Source organism: Acipenser ruthenus, chromosome 24 (genome assembly GCF_902713425.1).
Source record: "Acipenser ruthenus chromosome 24, fAciRut3.2 maternal haplotype, whole genome shotgun sequence".
Lineage (NCBI taxonomy): Eukaryota > Metazoa > Chordata > Actinopteri > Acipenseriformes > Acipenseridae > Acipenser > Acipenser ruthenus.
Window position 1 is genome coordinate 10,659,032 of NC_081212.1, and position 20,857 is coordinate 10,679,888.

General features: G+C 44.3%; 6 non-coding genes across 6 annotated transcripts; 3 read left to right on the forward strand and 3 right to left on the reverse strand.

Moving 5' to 3' along the window:
* Positions 1-1,703: 1,703 nt before the first annotated feature.
* On the reverse strand, positions 1,704-1,776 carry trnav-aac (transfer RNA valine (anticodon AAC)). Its single transcript has one exon. It is a non-coding gene; the product is annotated as a tRNA-Val (tRNA).
* A 127-nt stretch (positions 1,777-1,903) lies between these two features.
* trnav-cac (transfer RNA valine (anticodon CAC)) lies at positions 1,904-1,976 on the forward strand. Its single transcript has one exon. It is a non-coding gene; the product is annotated as a tRNA-Val (tRNA).
* A 5,802-nt stretch (positions 1,977-7,778) lies between these two features.
* Positions 7,779-7,918, forward strand: LOC117968778 (U4 spliceosomal RNA). Its single transcript, XR_004548514.3, has one exon. It is a non-coding gene; the product is annotated as a U4 spliceosomal RNA (small nuclear RNA).
* A 4,496-nt stretch (positions 7,919-12,414) lies between these two features.
* Positions 12,415-12,471, reverse strand: LOC117430032 (U7 small nuclear RNA). The gene has a single exon (XR_004548521.2). It is a non-coding gene; the product is annotated as a U7 small nuclear RNA (small nuclear RNA).
* A 550-nt stretch (positions 12,472-13,021) lies between these two features.
* On the reverse strand, positions 13,022-13,094 carry trnav-aac (transfer RNA valine (anticodon AAC)). The gene has a single exon. It is a non-coding gene; the product is annotated as a tRNA-Val (tRNA).
* Positions 13,095-19,087: 5,993 nt separating this feature from the next.
* Positions 19,088-19,227, forward strand: LOC117968775 (U4 spliceosomal RNA). The gene has a single exon (XR_004662380.1). It is a non-coding gene; the product is annotated as a U4 spliceosomal RNA (small nuclear RNA).
* Positions 19,228-20,857: the final 1,630 nt, after the last annotated feature.

Genomic DNA, 20,857 nt, shown 5'->3' on the forward strand with positions numbered 1-20,857 from the left:
AAAATAAAAGGTTAAACAAAAACAAATCACGAACACAAAATAAATCAAACACAGGTCAGGCTGGGCAGATTGCCTTCACTGTTCCTATGTTAATTTCTTTTAGTTTCGCTTTTAATCTCCGTCTCGCTCTCTCCGCACCTACAACACCCACCCTGAACTAGAGAGCTGCAGGCTTTTTATAACAGGTGACCATCTCCCGATTAGCCACAAATTAAATCACTTAATTCATTCGGGAGATGGCCACCTTCTGCACGAGTTTTAATTATTACTCCTGGCAGAGGACGAGCACCGATCTCGCCTCTGCCAGGACACGTTTCAAAAATAAACAAAACAATAACACGGCGCTACGCCGTCATAAATATAATACAATAAAAATAATACAAAATAAATACACTGCACAGGGGCAGAGGGGGAGACCCCGATCTAAAAATAAATAAACAATGTACAGGGCTGCTCGCCCTGTTACAAAAGCAAAGAAATGAGATCATAGGTTTGGAGTTAGACAAGAAATGAGATATTGAATTTATTGAGTACATGACACCTATTAATTCTGAAAAGTTAGTCCGGATCTTTTGAAAACTATTATTTGTAAAATGGATAAGAACTGTCCCACCTGATTAATGATTGGATTTAATTGAGGCGTCCCATGTATTCCAATGAGACGAAAAACCTATAAAACTCCAGAGTAATTTCAATGGAGTACCACACTCATCCCAGACAGGGCAAGGTGGTCCATCTTTTGCAAACCGACACAATTGAGCTGATTGAATTCAGTTTCATTTGCCTGGTGAAGACAGCCATATCCTTTTACGATTAATATTAAAGGGTAAGCATTAAGCAATTATTATTATTTTACCTCACATGTATTGCATGTATTGCTATAAGGGACTCACGCTATGTTTTAGAAATAAGAGAGAGTTTTGTTGAATGTGCTGAAATAGACCATTGGGTACTTTAGGTGACGTGTTCTTGGCCTGCTTGTCGGCCTTGATTAACACATATATACATGTATTAAAGTGTTAACGTTGATATCTGTTAAGACACTGGACTGCCCAGTGTGTCTTTCAGCTGGGGATACGACGTAGCCTGTAGCTACTCTATCCAATATTTAACCGTTAATAAATCGAACGAATACTGATCATACTCCGATTCGTAAAAAACTTTAAATACATGAGTCTGTCAATTTCTTGAGTTCTATATTAGTCATCTGGATATACTGCGGGTCCAGAGCACGAACTATATCCCACTAGGAGTAATAACATCTCTGTCCTCATGACGTCTCTGAGATAAAAGTGTGTGCTGATCAATTCAAAAGAGTACGTAAGGAATCTGAACACGCGGATTTCATGACACTGCCAAATATATCATGCACATTATGTAACTTCTCTTCAAAGGCAATTTTAGTATTCAGACTGTAGTTGGAAAAATAATACAATGTCTTTTGACTAGAGTTCATCTTTTAAAAACAACTACTTTGCCAACAGAAGAAAAAAAGGCTAACAGAAGACGGTTTCGCTCCGTCGACCTCTGGGTTATAAGGCTCAGAACACTTCCGCTGCGCCACTCTGATACAGCTGTTTCTCAAATGAAATACCCATTAATAAAATAAAATAAACAAATCAATTCTCAGTGCAGCTTTTTGACGCAGTCTGCTGCTGGACTCACAGAGAGCGGAGACCGCAACAAAAAAATGAACAAGCACATGTTTCCACGCGGTTTCGAACCGGGGACCTTTCGCGTGTTAGGCGAACGTGATAATCACTACACTATGGAAACTTTCACTTGTATATTGTTACATTCAGCTGGGCTTTAATTGAAGACTGCCTTGCACTGCAGGATCCAAAATGGGTAATCGGCACTGTATGCTTAGAGCGCAACACACGAATCATTCATTAAGGCACATGTTTCTGTAGTGTAGTGGTTATCACGTTCGCCTCACACGCGAAAGGTCCCCGTTTCGAAACCAGGTGGAAACACAGCACGGCATATTTTTTCACTGTATGTATTTATTCTCCCCAGGTAAACAGCCACCCAGACCAGAACGATGTATATAGTGTGCATGGTGCATTGTCAATGCAAGTCTGACTGTATATTAAACGGCGTGAGAATGCACTCTGCAACGTTTTGGCTTCGACTGCTGCTTGACTCACAGAAACGACAATGTTGATACTCTGACTCTTCTTCTTAAAATGCATGTTAAAATACGGAATGTTTTCAAATTCCATGAATTCGCAGGTCTGTACAGAACAAGATGACTATCTGGTCTCACAAAATGTTGCTGGTTCTCGTAGAACAAAGAAGAGTTTGATCAACTATGTCATTCATGCCGAGAAAGCTCAGGTGGGCGATCATTAGGTTGAATATCTAATTTTCCCGGGTTATATCCCGAGTTTGGACAGATGTCAGTTTATTTTTATACCTACAGAATCACAGGTACAAATATTGCAGTTAAAGTTTATGCTTTTCAAATCCGTGCACGAAAGGGGGTGCCCAAATCAGAATGAAAGTCACAGGGGGAGTAATCAAAACATCGCAAAAGAAAAATACACTGCATTAAACAAATCATTTGGAGCGGTCTAAAATGAGCAATCCACGTTCAATTCATGGTTTTGTCCTTTCGATGGCAGCAGTGTAAAAAAATGACCTGCACATTTCTCTGCCGGCTTCGGGTAGCAAACAAGAAGCAGTGATTTCCCATATGATCTAGTGGTTACGATTCCCGTTTTTTCACCCAGGTGACCAGGGTTCAACTCCCTGTATGAGAATTCATTTATTTACTTGTGGAGGTAAATGTTAGCTTGCCAGGTTCAGGGGACGTGGAGCTGGGGGCCTCTAATCTTCTAATCTTTTAATTTTCTAATCTCCCGTTAATTAGCATGTATTTACTATTTAAGACCTGATCTCCTGCACCTTTTCTGTCTAGTGTTTCGTTTTAGTAGCAAACGCTCAGACGCCGTTGTTTCGTGCTTCACCGCTAATATCTAAACTTCGTTGTCTCGCTCACTGCAGGTCATTTCTCTGCACATCGCTGCCAAGATATTATCAGTAATTGTCCTACCTGCTCAGGTGATCTTTCTTTTCATTCAGCTTCTCTTTTCGACTTCAAGAGCTCCAACGTTACTCTTTCCTGTTCCACCCGGTCTCCACCTCAGCATCAGAGCCGTCCGGGGCGCAGCTTCATTACTCAACTTGTCTGCAACTTTTTCAGAAAGTCTGGTCCTCCGTTAAACTTTCAAGCTCCTTCGACAAGACATCGACATTTCCGTTGTCTGCGATTGCCTTCCTTTAGCTCTATTTAATTTCCAATGCAATCAGACGCCCCTCCCCCGCTCCCACAGAGCCAGCACAATTACCGTTCCATCAGAAGATCCTGCCCTGGACCTCCATCAGCTACGTTCAACCTTTTAAAGACATATCCAACCCATTATAAGCTCCATTTCAACCAGTGGCGGCTCGTGACTTGACTGGTCACAACATGCTTTGTACTGTAACTTTTCCACCGGCGCCTCACAGACCATGGTTACCACGGCAACGCCCTCATTGAGTGACTGCGGGGAGTGCTAAGTTGCTATGGTGACCAGGCAGCTTCATCAGGCTCTGCGTGCTCTGTGCCTCGGTACTGCAATCTTCCGGCTTCCTGTTGCTGCTCTTTCACAACTGGCGGAGACGAATTCAACGCGCCGAACCATGACATCTAAATACTTCATTAACTTATCTATATTCATGACTAACTGTCCTAAAACATGTCTAGAATATTTATTATTCAAATCTAAAGCAAATGTTGTTCTACACAGACAAGGATTTAATCGTAATAACTTAATAGATTCTACCCTACTTCACTCAAGTCAATGGTTTAATTCCAATCATAACCTCTGGATGGCAGTATAATACCATAAGTTCTCTCTCTATATGTATTAAACCAGTTTGGTATCACTGCGAAGCTCGGACACTACAGCTTTTCTATCTATTCTCGCAGTTATCACTGTGAGGGATTCTCGGGAATTCCCCTCCTGCCTCATCCTTTGTCTATCTATATCAACTGACATTCTTCAATTTCAACTCTACCTGCCCCCCCCCACCGCCCTTTGAGGACATGGTCATGAAGCCACGCACTTGTCGGCGTTCTGAGATGCTCCGAATCTCCCGTCACATTAACTTCCAGCTTCCCTGCACCAGGCTTCCATCCCAGTGACCTCTTCCTGTTCCCGGATTCGTGCTTCCTCATCTGGCTTCTCTCCTTCAAACCGACAAATTTCACCAAGGCACTTTATTCAACCTTCAAGTTACCATTTCAGCAACGTGAGCTGCCAGTCAGAAACGGAAACCACGTCCTACAACTATCATCATTTCAGTCAAGTGTCCTCCTAGCCTGCGATTAGACAATACACTCAGACTGCTCCCGACCAAATCAATAAATTTTGCAATAGCCTCAGAGCAACGCATTCTTCATCCTCTCAGGTTCTACAGTGGCCTCAGCTCTATGCATTCTTCATCTCTGGCTTTATCTAAATCACTTTTCACTCAAAGACCAATATCCACCGCATTCAGCAGATCTCTGTGCTCTACAGCAGACCACCACACTACCGATGGCAGTCCACCGTTCACCATTACAGATCACTGCTTCAGCAGATCTCTCTTTCTACAGCAGACCACTGCTCATCATTGACAGCGCTTCATCATTACTTCTTTAGATCTCTGCACTGTTCAGCAGATCCCGTCCTCTCTGTTAATTACTCCTCACTGCAGCAGATCTCTGCTTCCTCTTCAGATCTACTCACTATTATAGCTTGCAAAGTTGCTTTAGTTTACAGTTTAAATCTGTACCTGCACTACTCCAGAGCTTCCAACGCTTCCGCTTTCCTCCAATATGCAGATCACGGCAGCACTCCACAATCAAGGCTAATGCTAATCCCCATCTAATCAAAATACGTGGTGCTCGACCTTCTCAGCAATCTATTCAGATGTCCTCACATCCTCTCAAATATTACAGCATTAATGCATGGTGAGAGACGTGGTATGAGACTGGAAATCTGTCTTGATTATGAGTTAAGGAGTTCCACTACTAGGAGAATGACTGGAGTTGTGAAACCCAATCTCTGAACGTGAGTTCACCTTTTCCATTTCAAGCAGACAGGACAGTAGCAGACCGCTGATCGATCCTGTATTAACTAACACATAGGATGGTCGACATCTCCTCTCTTCCCTTGTTTCCAGAAAATGGAGCACAAAGGGTGCTGAGCTTCCCCAGCAGTCAATTTACAATGTTCGTTCAGTTCCAGCCGCTACCTCAACCCTCAGTTCCAGCTCCCCTTCGGCCTCTACTTTCGGTATCCAAGTTCCGTCAGCTGGTCTGCTGCCCCCCCCCCCCTCTAGACTCCCCAGCTTCATCAGCTGCTATTTGACTGAATCCTACTCTCAGTAACCTGCTTCAATCTGCTCCGCATTTCATGTCTGCAGCCCTCGCCCTTCTTCGGAAGCTTCATATTCTACAGCTTGATCAGTGTGTTCAGCCTTCTGTGCCCAGAATCGGATTCATCCTATTCCTTCAAACAAAACCAGATCCTGGCTTTCATCATCTATGGTAGGGATTCTCTCCCCCCCCCCACCCCATTTTCTCCATACCAGCAGTTAGCCTGACCCTCCGTGAGATTCTTAAGAGCCTTCCCTTCTGCCTCACCTTCCCGCCTGTCTACATCAATGAACATTCTCTGTTTGCTCATTCTACTCTTCGGAAACGCCACTTCGCCCCATACAAGGATCTACCTATAGAGAGCATCTGCATCTGAGCCCTCTTCTGTCTTCTCAGGAGCTCGGAATCCATAGTTTCTTCTACTTCTAATTTTACTCCATCATTCAGTTGTGTACCTCCAAGACAGATCCATTTCAGCGTGGTCACTTCATTCAGCGGTCAAGCAGAGTACTCTATCTGCCCATTCTTTTCAACGTCAAGGTATCTCTCTGCATCTCAGCCTTCTTCAGTCTCCTCAGAACTCGAAGTTTCTTCTGCTTCTAATTTACTTCATCATTCGGCCGTACCTCCAAGATGGATCAATTTCAGCATGGTTAGTTCATTCAGCTGTCAAGTAGAATCCCCTATCTTCCCTTCTTTTCAACATCAAGGTATCTCCCCAGCAAGAAACCTTAACCCCCCCTGTCCCCTAGACCCTCAGTTCATTGATTCCTCTCGCTCCTATCATCTCTCATCGCTGGTTCTCAACCCACCTCTCCACGCTCCAGAGCAAGCCTCCTTCCTCTACCCCCCAAAGGACCCTCAGTTAATTGATTCCTCTCGCTCCTATCATCACTCATCACTGGTTCTCAACCCACCTCTCCACACTCCAGAGCAAGCCTCCCTCCTCTACTCTACCCCACTCCTTGGATCTATTTCTATAGGCACAGCCCCCTCTGCTGCAAGGGCCAACATCAATCACAGTCAGATCATGAATGTGGGGAGTTGGCCCTGCAGTGGATTCTTTCATTCATTCATTCTCCTCTCATAAAGTTGCAGCCCATTTTAAAATCGCTAGCATGCCCGGAGTGGGGGCTACCTGTCCACCAGAGCCACCAGAGGTTTTCCCCTAATCGGCCTCAAGGGTTTTTTTCCTCTCCACCGAGCGGCAGGTATACACATAGTCACATCCTACTAACAATTACTAATCTCCCTCTGTTTGTCCTGTTCGTCCTTCTGGTCTTTTGTTTATGTTATGCGTTGGCATGTGCTATCTTTTGTTTGTCTCATGGTGTGGGAGTTTTCGTGAGGTGCCGGGGGTCCATCCTTTGGGGGGCAAGTGAGTCTCACTTCCCCGACCTCAGGGCTAGGCATCCGCCTCCCTTACCTTCAGGGGGGTTCTCACCATGTGAGTCAGAGCGGACCCCCGACCAAACTCTGTCCTGTCGCAGCTCCTGCGCTCATCTTATCTCACTCGAGGCTCTGTTCTATTCAGCCTCTCTTCAGGACGTGGTCATTCGTGCTGAGTCCTATACTAACCTCTATGCTTTGTCCTTATTTTCAGATCCCAGGCAGCGTGACGTCTCAGCCAATCAGGGGTTTTACGAGCGCCCCTTACAGAAGCCTCAGATGCTGGTACCTCTCTCATCTCCTCTCGAGGGGTGGCTTTCCAAGTCATAACCCTCATATGTGTTTTCAGTTTTTGTGTCTTCTGCCCCTGGGATGTGCGGCATCGTCGCCCTCAGTCAGTGACCTCTTTTCTATCCGGTCTTCGGTCGCTGGGTCCTTTCGCCCCTGAGATGTGTCGGCATCGTCGCCCTCAGTCAGTGACCATCTTTTCTATCCCGTTTCGGTTGCTGGGTCCTCTGCCCCTGGGATGTGCGGCATCGTCGCCCTCAGTCAGTGACCACATTCTGTCCTACTAACTGCTCCTTGCTGCTTCTTCTGCCTTATCCTTCACCCCAGCTCACTCCCAGTGAATTGTCAGATAAAAGGATTGAAAAATGAAACCCCACATTGTAGGATGGGGAAACTTATAACTAGTGACCATTATAAAAAAAATAATGTTTGCTTATGTTAGATGCAAGAGAGCGAGACAGATAGATTTGCATCTTGCTATCCCATCACTCCTATGTGCACCAAAGCAATGACGGTCTATACGGAATTAAAAAATGGACTCTGTTGCATTGTGAGGCTGCAGTGTCGCTAATATAAACCTCTACGTTTGAGGGTTCATTTAACTGTACTGTATTATAGAGCAGAAACTTGCCCACCGGTAAGTCAAATGTCTTTGCTGTAGGGGGTAGCATTTAGTTATCCCAAGTTCTGTAGCTTTGCGCAGTGGCAGTATCATAGCCCATGAGGTTTGTCCGAGACGTGATTATTGCTAGTTGAAAACTTTAACCAATACCCCGCCGTGGTGACTTGAAATATAGTCGCCGCTGGCAATTTTTGACAGTCTCACAGAGTCTGCTATCATGTAGTTGAAAGAACAGAACAAATGTTGACGCTTTGACATTCTGGGTTTGGTTTTGTATTCTACTGATTGGGCACAATATTTGAGTTGATCTTTTTTCTCATAGTGTATTTGCAAGGTTAGGGGCCGTTTCTCCTGTTGTGTCAATTATATTACTATGCAGTTAGCACGCATTCGGAATGTGCAACCTAACAACGCATCATCTTTCATTTTACAAAACACGGTGTAATGATATGCAGTTGCATATCATGACCACAAGGTGTCAGTACTAGATTTGAGAGTAAGTTATGAGGTAGTTTTCCAGGATACAGGAAGTTTTTGATAGGAACTTAAAAAAAGCATGTCAATAAAGGACTAGCACAAGCTAGCTGTTCATTAATAACCATTAGATTTCATTATTGAAACATTAGTGAACATAACATGGTACCAGAAGTAGTTTTTATACATTGGTCATGGATACTTTGAAGCCGCCTGAAGGATTGAAACTTACGGGAAATGTCAACAGTAATTGAAGAGCTTTCAAGCAGCATTTTATGCTGTACATTTCGGCTATTGGATTGGAGTCGAAACCTGACGCGAGAAAAATAGCGTTGCTGCTAACTATAGCAGGTTCACAAGCCATCGAAGTGTATAATACGTTTGTATTTGCAAATGAGGACAACAGAAACACACTCAATGAGGTTATCAAGAAATTCGATGAGTACTGCTCGCCCCCAAAAAACGAAACCTACAAGAGGTATGTGTTCCGCTCTCAAATGCAGCAACAAGGAGAAACATTTGATAGCTTCTTAAATGATCTTAAGCTAAAGGCTCGAAGTTGTAATTTTTCAGATTTGCAATCATCAATGATTCGTGATCAGATTGTTTTTGGTGTTTATGAAAAGAAAGTCAGAGAACGGCTTCTCAGAGAAACTGAACTTACCTTAGAAGGTGCTGTCAAAATATGCCATGCCAGTGAGCTAGCTCAGCAGCACGCTAAGACTTTCAGTGGAAACACGAGTGCCACAGTAATGAGTGACAGTGCAGTGGTCGGCGCTGTGTCAGGCCCAGACAGAACACGTCGGCAATTAAGCAACACCAAACAGACTGAGAAAAGCACGTTTAACTGCAAACGATGTGGATCACAGCATCAGCCAAGGCAATGCCCAGCTTTTGGTAAGCAATGCACAAGGTGCAAAGGAAAAAATCACTTTGCCAAACAATGCTTTTCAAAAGGCAAACATAAGAAAGGGCAGACTGTGCATGTAGTCGATGATACAGATTTGAGTGACACGTTTTTTGTGGGTATGGTAACATGTGACACTCTACCAGACAATGCACAGCCTTCAGTAATGCAAAGCACTGAACAGACACATGTTAATACAGTTATGGAGGACAAATGGATTGTACCGCTGCAGATCAATGGAGTGTTAATTCCACTCAAAATGGACACTGGCGCAAAAACAAACTTAATTAGTGTGAGTGACATCAGTGCAATGAAAGAAAAGCCAGTCATTCACAAAAAGGCAGTCTTACTGAAAGCATACAATGGACAGAACATTGACACCAAATGTACATGCAGACTAAAAGTGAAGGTTAAAGGCAAAGTACACCACCTCATGTTTGTTGTGGTTCCTGATGGACATGATTCACTATTAGGTGACAAAGCTTGTGAGGACTTGAATCTAGTTCACAAAAATGGTGAACTGAGAGTATGCATGGATCCTAAGGATTTAAATGCAAACATAAAAAGAGAACACTATCAGATCCCTAAACATGAAGAAATCACAAGTGAGATGTCAGGTGCAAAAGTCTTTACAAAGTTAGATGCCTCACAGGGTTTTTGGCAATTGAAATTGGATGGGGACAGCACAAAATACTGTACTTTCAACACACCTTTCGGCAGATACACTTTCCTGAGGTTACCTTTTGGTATTGTGTCAGCCTCTGAAATCTTTCATCGTGCGATGGAACACATCATTGAAGGCTTGGAAGGAGTGAGGGTGTATGTCGATGATGTCATAGTGTGGGGGTCCACGCTACAAGAGCATAATGAAAGGCTAACAAAAGTACTGCAGAGCATCCAGAGGAATGGACTGAAACTGAACAAAGCCAAGTGTCAGTTTGGCGTAAAGGAAATCACATTCCTGGGAGATCAGTTGTCTGGAAAAGGAATAAAACCAGATGAAACCAAAGTACAAGCCATTCTCAACATGCCCAGACCCACCGACAAGAAAGGCGTACTACGCATAATGGGTATGATAAACTTCATTGGAAAATCCATTCCGAATCTATCTTCAAAGACAGCATGCCTCAGAGAATTGTTACATCTAAAAAATTAGTTTCAATGGACTGCTAAACATGAGAAAGAATGGCAGCAGTTAAAAATAACATTGACAACAGAACCAGTACTTACTTTTTTCGATGCAGGCAGAAAAGTAAAAATATCCACAGATACATCCAAAGATGGTTTAGGTGCAGTATTGCTTCAAGCTACTGAAGATGATGACTGGAGGCCAGTAGCATACGCCTCAAGGTCCATGACAGAGTCAGACTGTCGCTACGCCCAGATAGAAAAAGAATGTCTAGGCCTAGTGTTTGGATGTGAAAAGTTCCACTGCTATGTGTATGGCTTACCAGCTTTCACAGCGGAGACAGATCACAAACCGCTAATTGCAATAATAAAGAAAAACTTGAACGAAATGTCTCCTCGAATTCAGCGCTTGATGATGAAACTGCAACGCTATGACTTTGATCTAATCTACACACCTGGCAAGTACATAGTGCTAGCAGATGCCCTGTCCCGAGCACCCATAGCAAACACAGTAGGTGATGTGAGTTCGACTGAAAAAGATGTGGATGTTCATGTGAATATGGTGGCTGCTGGACTACCAGTGTCAGACCTGAAATCAAAGCAGATTGCAGAAGAGACAGCAAAAGACACAATGCTGCAGACAGTAATTGCAAATCTTCATCAAGGCTGGTCCAAAGGCTCGTGTGCACAGTACTACCAGATCAAGTCAGAGCTGAGTGTTGTAAATGGACTACTGCTCAGAAAAGACAGAATAGTGATACCACAGAATATGCGTCAAGACATGCTCAAGAGAATTCACGAAGGACATCCTGGAATTGAAAAATCCAAGAGAAGAGCTAGAGATGCAATCTACTGGCCTGGAATGAGTCTGGACATTGAAAGGATGATAGGGAAATGTGAGACTTGTCTAAAATATCACAACAAGCAAGCGAGAGAGCCTATGATGGTTGCTGACCTTCCAACAGTACCATGGCAAAAAGTTGGAACTGATTTATTTCATTTGAATGGCAAAGATTACCTTCTAGTGATAGATTAATTTTCCAACTATCCTGAGATGGCATTACTCTCCAGCACATCAGCAAACTGTGTGATTACACACATCAAGTCCATCTTTGCATAGAATACCTCAAGTTGTGGTAAGTGACAATAGTCCATCATACAACTGCAAGGAATTCAAACAATTTGCTGAACATTATGACTTTCAGCATATCACATCAAGCCCACTGTATGCTCAGTCAAATGGCAAAGCAGAGAAAGGAGTCCACATTCTCAAACAACTGCTAAGAAAGGCAACAGACAGCAAATCGGATCCCTACTTGGCTCTGCTGAGCTACCGAGCTTCACCCCTGGAGTGTGGTTCATCTCCAGCTGAACTCTTAATGGGTCGTAAACTATGTACCACACTACGCTACTGTTCGAAGGAGAAGCAGAATAAAGAGCTGAAGCAAAAGCAAGAGTTGTTGAAGTGGAAACAGAAACAAAATTATGATAAAGCAACAAAAAGCTTGAAACCACTGTCAAGATATGATGTTGTGAGAATTGAAGATCCAAATGCATGGAACAGAAAAGCAACAGTCCTGCAGGAAATAAGCCCAAGGTCATACACTGTAAGGACTGAAGATGGACAAATCCTCAGAAGAAATCGCCGCAGCCTTCTGAGAACTCAAGAAACATTTCAAGAAGAAGAACATGAACAACCAGATGACAACCACCCTACAGGTGAATCTTCACCTGTGCTCACAGAAGATACTTCTTCATCAAACAAACAGACTGACTTACCTGTTTTGAGGAGATCCTCACGTACAATTAAAAAACCTGAAAGACTGAATCTTTAATTTAAAAGTATTTGGCACAAATGTCATGCAAGTAAAATGTTACTTTGAGTTAAAAGCATTGAACACAAATGTAACTGATTTAAGATGAATGCATTAAGTTGTGTTACTATTAGTCTCATTGTTAAGAATTTAATAAGTTGTTTATACCTCAAAGAAAAATGGATGTAATGATATGCAGTTGCATATCATGACCACAAGGTGTCAGTACTAGATTTGAGAGTAAGTTATGAGGTAGTTTTCCAGGATACAGGAAATTTTTGATAGGAACTTAAAAAAGCATGTCAATAAAGGACTAGCACCAGCTAGCTGTTCATTAATAACCATTAGATTTCATTATTGAAACATTAGTGAACATAACACACGGGGCTTTCGACGCAGAGAAAACCTTCTATACAAATACTAAAAGAGCTAAACATCAATTTGCTCCCCAGCCATGTTAATAGATATCTGGCTTTTTTGCAGTAGCATTAAAGTTGTGGTGACACACGAAAAAGAAACATGGAAATCTGTTTTGGGGTTGGGGAGTTAACCTACCAAACAATTTACGCACATGAATATATAATGAAAACAGCCATGCATGGAGGTCATGGGAACTCTCTGTTCTATTGCTTTCCTTTCTCCCAAATATATCATGCACATAATGTAACTTATCTTCAAAGGCAATTCTAGTATTCAGACTGTAGTTGCAAAAATAATACAATGTCTTTTGACTAGAGTTCATCTTTTAAAAACAACTACTTTGCCAACAGAAGAAAAAAAGGCTAACAGAAGACGGTTTCGCTCCGTCGACCTCTGGGTTATAAGGCTCAGCACGCTTCCGCTGCGCCACTCTGATACAGCTGTTTCTCAAATGAAATACCCATTAATAAAATAAAATAAATAAATCAATTCTCAGTGCAACTTTTTGACGCAGTCTGCTGCTGGACTCACAGAGAGCGGAGACCGCAACAAAAAAATGAACAAGCACATGTTTCCACCCGGTTTCGAACCGGGGACCTTTCGCGTGTTAGGCAAACGTGATAACCACTACACTATGGAAACTTTCACATGTACATTGTTACATTCAGCTGGGCTTTAAGTGAAGACTGCCTTGCACTGCAGGATCCAAAATGGGTAATCGGCACTGTATGCTTAGAGCGCAACACACGAATCGTTTATTAAGCAACATGTTTTCCATAGTGTAGTGGTGATCACGTTTGTCTCACACGCTGGTCCCCGGTTCGAAACCGGGTGGAAACACAGCACGGCATATTTTTTTCACTGTATGTATTTAATCTCCCCAGGTAAACAGCCACCCAGACCAGAACGATGTATTTGTAGTGTGCATGGTGCATTGTCAATGCAAGTCTGACTGTATATTAAACGGAGTGAGAATGCACTCTGCAACGTTTTGGCTTTGACTGCTGCTTGACTCACAGAAACGACAATGTTGATACTCTGACTCTTCTTCTTAAAATGCATGTTAAAATGCGGAATGTTTTCAAATTCCATGAATTCGCAGGTCTGTACAGAACAAGACGACTATCTGGTCTCCAAAATGTTGCTGGTTCTCGTAGAACAAATAAGAGTTTGATCAACTATGTCATTCATGCCGAAAAAGCTCAGGAGGGCGATCGTTAGGTTGAATATCTAAATTTCCCGGGTTATATCCCGAGTTTCGACAGATGTCAGGTTTATTTTTATACTTACAGAATCACAGGTACAAATATTGCAGATAAAGTTTCTACTTTTCAAATCCGTGCACGAAAGGGGGTGCCCAAATCAGAATGAAAGTCACGGGGGGAGTAATCAAAACATCGCAAAAGTAAAATACACTGCATTAAACAAATCATTTGGAGCGCTCTAAAATGAGCAATCCAGGTTCAATTCATTGTTTTGCCCTTTCGATGGCAGCAGTGTAAAAAAATGACCTGCACATTTCTCTGCTGGCTTCGGGTAGCAAACAAGAAGCAGTGATTTCCCATATGATCTAGTGGTTACGATTCCCGTTTTTTCACCCAGGTAACCAGGGTTCAACTCCCTGTATGAGAATTCATTTATTTACTTGTGGAGGTAAATGTTAGCTTGCCAGGTTCAGGGGACGTGGAGCTGGGGGCCTCTAATCTTCTAATCTTTTAATTTTCTAATCTCCCGTTAATTAGCATGTATTTACTATTTAAGACCTGATCACCTGCACCTTTTCTGTCTAGTGTTTCGTTTTAGTAGCAAACGCTCAGACGCCGTTGTTTCGTGCTTCACCGCTAATATCTAAACTTCGTTGTCTCGCTCACTGCAGGTCATTTCTCTGCACATCGCTGCCAAGATATTATCAGTAATTGTCCTACCTGCTCAGGTGATCTTTCTTTTCATTCAGCTTCTCTTTTCGACTTCAAGAGCTCCAACGTTACTCTTTCCTGTTCCACCCGGTCTCCACCTCAGCATCAGAGCCGTCCGGGGCGCAGCTTCATTACTCAACTTGTCTGCAACTTTTTCAGAAAGTCTGGTCCTCCGTTAAACTTTCAAGCTCCTTCGACAAGACATCGACATTTCCGTTGTCTGCGATTGCCTTCCTTTAGCTCTATTTAATTTCCAATGCAATCAGACGCCCCTCCCCCGCTCCCACAGAGCCAGCACAATTACCGTTCCATCAGAAGATCCTGTCCTGGACCTCCATCAGCTACGTTCAACCTTTTAAAGACATATCCAACCCATTATAAGCTCCATTTCAACCAGTGGCGGCTCGTGACTTGACTGGTCACAACATGCTTTGTACTGTAACTTTTCCACCGGCGCCTCACAGACCATGGTTACCACGGCAACGCCCTCATTGAGTGACTGCGGGGAGTGCTAAGTTGCTATGGTGACCAGGCAGCTTCATCAGGCTCTGCGTGCTCTGTGCCTCGGTACTGCAATCTTCCGGCTTCCTGTTGCTGCTCTTTCACAACTGGCGGAGACGAATTCAACGCGCCGAACCATGACATCTAAATACTTCATTAACTTATCTATATTCATGACTAACTGTCCTAAAACATGTCTAGAATATTTATTATTCAAATCTAAAGCAAATGTTGTTCTACATAGACAAGGATTTAATCGTAATAACTTAATAGATTCTACCCTACTTCACTCAAGTCAATGGTTTAATTCCAATCATAACCTCTGGATGGCAGTATAATACCATAAGTTCTCTCTCTATATGTATTAAACCAGTTTGGTATCGCTGCGAAGCTCGGACACTACAGCTTTTCTATCTATTCTCGCAGTTATCACTGTGAGGGATTCTCGGGAATTCCCCTCCTGCCTCATCCTTTGTCTATCTATATCAACTGACATTCTTCAATTTCAACTCTACCTGCCCCCCCCCCCCCCCCCCCCCCCACCGCCCTTTGAGGACATGGTCATGAAGCCACGCACTTGTCGGCGTTCTGAGATGCTCCGAATCTCCCGTCACATTAACTTCCAGCTTCCCTGCACCAGGCTTCCATCCCAGTGACCTCTTCCTGTTCCCGGATTCGTTCTTCCTCATCTGGCTTCTCTCCTTCAAACCGACAAATTTCACCAAGGCACTTTATTCAACCTTCAAGTTACCATTTCAGCAACGTGAGCTGCCAGTCAGAAACGGAAACCACGTCCTACAACTATCATCATTTCAGTCAAGTGTCCTCCTACCCTGCGATTAGACAATACACTCAGACTGCTCCCGACCAAATCAATAAATTTTGCAATAGCCTCAGAGCAACGCATTCTTCATCCTCTCAGGTTCTACAGCGGCCTCAGCTCTATGCATTCTTCATCTCTGGCTTTATCTAAATCACTTTTCACTCAAAGACCAATATCCACCGCATTCAGCAGATCTCTGTGCTCTACAGCAGACCACCACACTACCGATGGCAGTCCACCGTTCACCATTACAGATCACTGCTTCAGCAGATCTCTCTTTCTACAGCAGACCACTGCTCATCATTGACAGCGCTTCATCATTACTTCTTTAGATCTCTGCACTGTTCAGCAGATCCCGTCCTCTCTGTTAATTACTCCTCACTGCAGCAGATCTCTGCTTCCTCTTCAGATCTACTCACTATTATAGCTTGCAAAGTTGCTTTAGTTTACAGTTTAAATCTGTACCTGCACTACTCCAGAGCTTCCAACGCTTCCGCTTTCCTCCAATATGCAGATCACGGCAGCACTCCACAATCAAGGCTAATGCTAATCCCCATCTAATCAAAATACGAGGTGCTTGACCTTCTCAGCAATCTATTCAGATGTCCTCACATCCTCTCAAATATTACAGCATTAATGCATGGTGAGAGACGTGGTATGAGACTGGAAATCTGTCTTGATTATGAGTTAAGGAGTTCCACTACTAGGAGAATGACTGGAGTTGTGAAACCCAATCTCTGAACGTGAGTTCACCTTTTCCATTTCAAGCAGACAGGACAGTAGCAGACCGCTGATCGATCCTGTATTAACTAACACATAGGATGGTCGACATCTCCTCTCTTCCCTTGTTTCCAGAAAATGGAGCACAAAGGGTGCTGAGCTTCCCCAGCAGTCAATTTACAATGTTCGTTCAGTTCCAGCCGCTACCTCAACCCTCAGTTCCAGCTCCCCTTCGGCCTCTACTTTCGGTATCCAAGTTCCGTCAGCTGGTCTGCTGCCCCCCCCCTCTAGACTCCCCAGCTTCATCAGCTGCTATTTGACTGAATCCTACTCTCAGTAACCTGCTTCAATCTGCTCCGCATTTCATGTCTGCAGCCCTCGCCCTTCTTCGGAAGCTTCATATTCTACAGCTTGATCAGTGTGTTCAGCCTTCTGTGCCCAGAATCGGATTCATCCTATTCCTTCAAACAAAACCAGATCCTGGCTTTCATCATCCATGGTAGGGATTCTCCCCCCCCCCACCCCATTTTCTCCATACCAGCAGTTAGCCTGACCCTCCGTGAGATTCTTAAGAGCCTTCCCTTCTGCCTCACCTTCCCGCCTGTCTACATCAATGAACATTCTCTGTTTGCTCGTTCTACTCTTCGGAAATGCCACTTCGCCCCATACAAGGATCTACCTATAGAGAGCATCTGCATCTGAGCCCTCTTCTGTCTTCTCAGGAGCTCAGAATCCATAGTTTCTTCTACTTCTAATTTTACTCCATCATTCAGTTGTGTACCTCCAAGACGGATCCATTTCAGCGTGGTCACTTCATTCAGCGGTCAAGCAGAGTCCCCTATCTGCCCATTCTTTTCAACGTCAAGGTATCTCTCTGCATCTCAGCCTTCTTCAGTCTCCTCAGAACTCGAAGTTTCTTCTGCTTCTAATTTACTTCATCATTCGGCCGTACCTCCAAGATGGATCAATTTCAGCATGGTTAGTTCATTCAGCTGTCAAGTAGAATCCCCTATCTTCCCTTCTTTTCAACATCAAGGTATCTCCCCAGCAAGAAACCTTAACCCCCCCCGTCCCCTAGACCCTCAGTTCATTGATTCCTCTCGCTCCTATCATCTCTCATCGCTGGTTCTCAACCCACCTCTCCACGCTCCAGAGCAAGCCTCCCTCCTCTACTCTAGCCCACTCCTCTGATCACTTGTCACTGGATCTCAACCTACTTTGCCTCCAGAGCACGCCTCCCACCCCACCCCCCAAATCATTCTGTAGGCACAGCCCCCTCTGCTGCAAGGGCCAACATCAATATTAGTCAGAACATGAATGTGGGGAGCTGGCCCTCTTCTGCAGTGGATTCTTTCATTCATTCATTCTCCTCTCATATAGTTGCAGCCCATTTTAAAATCACTAGCATGCCCGGAGTGGGGGCTACCTGTCCACCAGAGCCACCAGAGGTTTTCCCCTAATCAGCCTCAAGGGTTATTTTCCTCTCCACCGAGCGGCAGGTATACACATAGTCACATCCTACCAACAATTACTAATCTCCCTCTGTTTGTCCTGTTCGTCCTTCTGGTCTTTTGTTTATGTTATGCGTTGGCATTTGCTATCTTTTGTTTGTCTCACGGTGTGGGAGTTTTCGTGAGGTGCCGGGGGTCCATCCTTTGGGGGGCAAGTGAGTCTCACTTCCCCGACCTCAGGGCTAGGCATCCGCCTCCCTTACCTTCAGGGGGGTTCTCACCATGTGAGTCAGAGCGGACCCCCGACCAAACTCTGTCCTGTCGCAGCTCCTGCGCTCATCTTATCTCACTCGAGGCTCTGTTCTATTCAGCCTCTCTTCAGGACGTGGTCATTCGTGCTGAGTCCTATACTAACCTCTATGCTTTGTCCTTATTTTCAGGTCCCAGGCAGCGTGACGTCTCAGCCAATCAGGGGTTTTACGAGCGCCCCTTACAGAAGCCTCAGATGCTAGGTACCTCTCTCATCTCCTCTCGAGGGGCGGCTTTCCAAGTCATAACCCTCATATGTGTTTTCAGTTGTTGTGTCTTCTGCCCCTGGGATGTGCGGCATCGTCGCCCTCAGTCAGTGACCTCTTTTCTATCCTGTCTTCGGTCGCTGGGTCCTTTCGCCCCTGAGATGTGTCGGCATCGTCGCCCTCAGTCAGTGACCATCTTTTCTATCCCGTTTCGGTTGCTGGGTCCTCTGCCCCTGGGATGTGCGGCATCGTCGCCCTCAGTCAGTGACCACATTCTGTCCTACTAACTGCTCCTTGCTGCTTCTTCTGCCTTATCCTTCACCCCAGCTCACGCCCAGTGAATTGTCAGATAAAAGGATTGAAAAATGAAACCCCACATTGTAGGATGGGGAAACATATAACTAGTGACCATTCTAAAAAAAATAACGTTTGCTTATGTTAGATGCAAGAGAGCGAGACAGATAGATTTGCATCTTGGTATCCCATCACTCCTATGTGCACCAAAGCAATGACGGTCTATACTTCAGTTCATATATAATCGGAATAAAAAAATGGACTCTGTTGCATTGTGAGGCTGCAGTGTCGATAATATAAACTTCTACGTTTGAGAGTTCATTTAACTGTACTGTATTATAGAGCAGAAACTTGCCCACCGGCAAGTCAAATGTCTTTGCTGTAGGAGGTAGCATTTAGTTATCCCAAGTTCTATAGCTTTGCGCAGTGGCAGTATCATAGCCCATGAGGTTTGTCCGAGGCGTGATTATTGCTAGTTGAAAACTTTAACCAATACCCTGTCGTGATGACTTGAAATATAGTCGTCGCTGGCAATTTTTGACAGTCTCACAGAGTCTGCTATCATGTAGTTGAAAGAAAAGAACAAATGTTGACACTTTGACATTCTGGGTTTGGTTTGTATACTACTGATTGGGCACAACAGTTGAGTTGATCTTTTTTCTCTTTATAACATACAAGTGTATTTACAAGGTTAGGGGCTGTTTCTCCTGTTGTGTCAATTATATTACTATGCAGTTGGCACTCATTCGGAATGTGCAAGCTATTATCATAACCCTGTCATAACCCTGATTCTCTGAAATAGAAAAATCACCCATCACTAATGGGTTATTCCCCTTTAAGAACCCAAGAACTGAAAAGCATTATGCCAGCAAACTCTCGCGAGAGTGCATGACGCAATGTGAGTTGCCCCGACAAAAGCACATTGCAGCCATTTGCAAATTCTCTTTTTACTTTTGAATCTCGCGGCTATGCAGCGACCGCGAAGACTGATTGTTAATATTTCTATTTCAGAGAACCAGGGTTATGATAATAACCTAACGTTCTCTTTCAAGTACGAAATATTAACCATCACTAATGGGTAAGTATACCCAATCTGTCGTGAGGACAGGCGCAAGATTCTTATGAGCTAACCGCGCTAGCAGTCCAAGGTGACAAGTTACTCACCGATCAATCTGTAGTTGAGGGGACGACCACGAGGCAGCCCCCAACACTCTTGATCCAAAACCAGGACACAGCGGATCCACGATGTTCATCCTGTAGAACCTCGTGAACGTGTGGGGGGTCGCCCACACCGCTGCATTGCATATGTCCATGACAGATGCACCCTGGAACATTGCCCAAGAAGTGGCCTGCCCTCTAGTGGAATGGCCACTGATCTTCTCAGGTGGGGGCAACTTTGCAAGTTGATACGCAATCTTCACGGTCTCCGTTAGCCACCTAGACAGGCGCTGTTTAGACAGAGCCTAACCTTGGGACTGAGAACTGTAGCAAACAAAGAGTTGCTCCAACTGGCGCCAAATTCTTGTCCTCTCCACATAATACGCCAGCGCTCTGACAGGGCATAGCGTGTGGAGCATTCTGTCTCTGTCGGACTGAAAAGGAGGAGGGTGAAAAGCCTCCAACTCCACCGACTGATTGACATGGAAAGCCGAAATAGTCTTCGGCAAAAACGCAGGGTTGGTCCGGAGTGTCACCCGTGACCGGCCTTTCGCAAAATATAAACAGGCTTCGCAAAATATAAACAGTGCCTGCAGCTCACTTACTCGCTTAGCAGAAGTGACTGCCACCAAAAAAGCTGTCTTAAAAGACAAAAGCTTTAGCTCTGCGGAATGCATGGGCTCAAAAGGAGGTTTCGTTAGTGCATTCAGCACGACATTCAACCGCCAGTGAGGAACAATGTCCTTCCATGGAGGACGGAGTCTCCTAGCCCCCTTCAAAAACTGTCCCACCAGGAAATGTGCTCCTGGGGAGACTGAGTCTATCTTTACATGGCAAGCTGAAATAGCTTCCAGGTAGACTTTTAGGGTAGAAGGGCTCTTCCCATCGTCCAGCAGGTCTTGCAAAAACTGCAAGATCACTGCCATTGGACACATTGTGGGATCCTCTCCCTTCGACAGACACCATGTCTGAAAAACGCCCCACTTGTATCCATACTGGGAACAAGTGGAGGCAGCCTTAGCATTTT